Here is a 2,708-nt window from a genome sequence, read left to right as displayed (position 1 = left end):
AAATTAATGAAATACTCAATTTTTTTAAATAAAGATTTATTTATTTATTTGAGAGAGAGAGAGCACAAGTGGGGGTAGGAGCAGAGGGAGAGGGATAAGCAGACTCCCTGCTGAAGAGAGAGCCTGACTTAGAACCGGATCCCAGGACAATGAGATCATGACCTGAGCCAAAATCAAGTCAGACACTTAATGGACTGCACCACCCAGGTGCCCCGAAATACTCAAGTTTTTAACAAAAATGTTTCTCTTCCCAAAATGCAAGTGTCCAGTTAATAAAACAGACATAATATTCCAGGTCTAGAAACACTAGTAATTTGCTTATGAAAGAGGTGTATGTATTTGGTGGCAACATTTTTGTTGGTCTTAAATATAAAAGCACTTTACCAAAAGAATCGGGCCATTATTATTTAAAGTCTCCTCCTTCACCCAGTTTCCTTATCTGAATATGAAACTCATCAATTTCTGTAGAATTTCGGCCATAGGACCAGGCCACAGGAAATATCTAACTCATTTGGCTGGAGAAGTGTTTTCTTGAGACTTGGAGGCAGTCATTCATCACTTTAAGCTTAAAAGCATTCCTCAGCGAACTTCTTCCCAGCCTTTAGGATAAAGCACAGGATCTGGGCCCCTGGAAGGTGTTGCTTCCAGCCAGAACACCTACCAGCAGGCATTCTGCATACAGTACTGTTGAAGCTCTGCAGCTTCCTGCAAGACCTTGAATCTCTCCACTCCGGCCTCCAGTTGGAGCGGCTCCATCAGGCGCTGCAGGGCATTCACGTTGGCCCCAGAAGACTTGGCTGCAGCATGGGGCTCCAAGGGCCTGTTTGCTAGACTTCTATAAAAAATTATTAAACTTTATTGAGAGACATTAAAGGATGCTCTAAGAAACTCAGAGGTATACTATATTCATGAAGGGATGAGTCACACTGTAAAGATGTCCTTTTCCACAAATTTATATGTGGATTCACTGCATTCTAATCAAAATCCCAACACATTATTGCATGTAGGATTTGTTAAGCTTATTGTAAAATTCATATGAGAGTGCAATAAGAAGAAAAACAAAGTGACAGAACTGTCCTACCAGGGATTATGACTTACCGTAAAGTCATAGTAATTCAGACAGTGTGTCATGATCACAGGCATAGAGAAATAGATCAGTGAAACAGAATAGAGAGCCCATGAACAGATCCACGTGTATAGGGATACTTGATATATAATAGAAGTTGGATTACAGAGCAGTGGGGAAAAAGAAACAGACTTTAAAAAAATGATGCTGGAAAAAAAAAGTGGTGGGGGGCGCCTGGGTGGCTCAGTTGGTTAAGCGTCGGCCTCCAGCTCAGGTCATGATCCCAGGGTCCTGGGATCGAGCCCTGGGTTGGGCTCCTTGCTCAGCAGGGAGCCTGCTTCTCCCTCTCCCTCTGCCTGCCGCTCCCCCTGCTTGTGCTCTCTCTTTGTCAAATAAATAAATAAAATCTTAGAAAATAAATAAAATAAAATGAAAAGTTTAAGAATGAGTCATTAAAAAAAAAAACCAATGAATTTAAAAAAAAAAGAGTGGTGGGGAAATGTGTTAAAAGGAGTAAGACCCTTGTGGGGTCTTTACTGATCACTCCAACATGCACGGACATTGCACTTGGAGAGGCAAATAAAATGAAAGGATTTATTATGATTGCATCCTAGAAGAGGGCAGCACAGCGGGCTACACAAAGTCAATTATATCTCAATTAAAAAAAAAGAATGCATACAGTAAGTACTTACTTCCCAAGCCTAAAGATCAACTATACAACTAGCTTAAACTGTATGAAATTGCTATCACCCAACCACTTTGTCTCCTACATTTAACCCTAATATTTTCAGGGTGCGTACACAGAGGGTAAAACCATAAAGGAAAGAAGGTAACGATGACCAGAAAAGTCAGGATCATGTCACCTCTGTGGAAAAGGGAGGGAGATTTGATCGGGAGAGGTGTGGAGTGGGGGAGCACTTCACAGGTACTGGAGATGTTCTAGTCTATTTCTTGATCTCATGGGTGGTTACGTAGATATTTGCTTTACAGGTACTCTTTAAACTCTTAATAAGTTTTATGCATTTAAAAAAGAATATTTCCTTTTGAAAAGTAGAGGCCAGTTCTGAATCAGTGCGCTCTAGCCAAACAAGTCATCTATCTCCAGGTGGGGGCCAGAGAACAGGACACCTCCTGCCGGAAGCCGGGGGCCCACATTACAGATGACCTGTAACAGTCGCCTGGCACAGCTGATTTGTCTTGTTTTGTTTTTCCTAGCTAACAATTGCCAACATTCTTATTATTCCACTAATAATGATATATTCTAATAAATTATTTATGTGTGTTTACCCAACAGGAAGTGTGCCCCTTGAGGGCAAGGCCTGAGTTTTTATGGTTGACCCCATAAGAGCAGAGTGCCCGGCACACTGTAGATACCCAGTTAAAAGTCCTTGAAAGGGCAGATAGGGCTCCTAATACTTGCAGGTCTTTGAGGGGATTTTATTTTCAGAACGAGTGGAGAGATTTTTAAAGCCAAACATGGGGAATAGAGTGGGTTTTTACGTGCAAATGTGCTAGCATGGTAAAAACAGACAAAAGTGTATTTAGTGAGTGGGACAGTGCGTGCTGTATTTTGAATCCTCATTTATGTGCCCATCTAATTATGCTGCTAGGACTTGCCAGCCACACAGGGCCTTCTACTTCC

The 2,708-nt window shown here is 41.6% G+C and overlaps 1 pseudogene; it reads right to left on the bottom strand.

Moving 5' to 3' along the window:
- Positions 1-601: 601 nt before the first annotated feature.
- LOC118007571 lies at positions 602-1,109 on the bottom strand (annotated as a pseudogene).
- Between the last annotated feature and the right edge of the window lie 1,599 nt (positions 1,110-2,708).

The sequence above is a fragment of the Mirounga leonina genome, unplaced genomic scaffold, assembly GCF_011800145.1.
Source record: "Mirounga leonina isolate KUSES-001 unplaced genomic scaffold, KU_Mleo_1.0 Mir_125, whole genome shotgun sequence".
Lineage (NCBI taxonomy): Eukaryota > Metazoa > Chordata > Mammalia > Carnivora > Phocidae > Mirounga > Mirounga leonina.
This window is presented reverse-complemented; position numbering and strand designations above follow the sequence as displayed.